Consider the following 230-nt stretch of genomic DNA (forward strand, 5'->3'; position numbering starts at 1 on the left):
CAGTTGGCCTTGATGTGGGTGAAGTCGAAGGCAGCCCAGCGATCCCGAAAGCCGGTACAGGGTGAGGAGCGCCCGGAGACCCCCAGCTTCACAGGCGGCCAGGACGAGGGCTGGGCACACATGTGCCACACGCAGCGGCAAATAAATACTCAACCAGGAAAATGCTACTTGCCTCCAAAGCCAGACTTTGTGCACTGTGCCACCTCCCCCCAGTGCCCCCAGTGACACCC

This window comes from Apteryx rowi, unplaced genomic scaffold (assembly GCF_003343035.1).
Source record: "Apteryx rowi isolate R43461 unplaced genomic scaffold, aptRow1 scaffold_0, whole genome shotgun sequence".
NCBI lineage: Eukaryota > Metazoa > Chordata > Aves > Apterygiformes > Apterygidae > Apteryx > Apteryx rowi.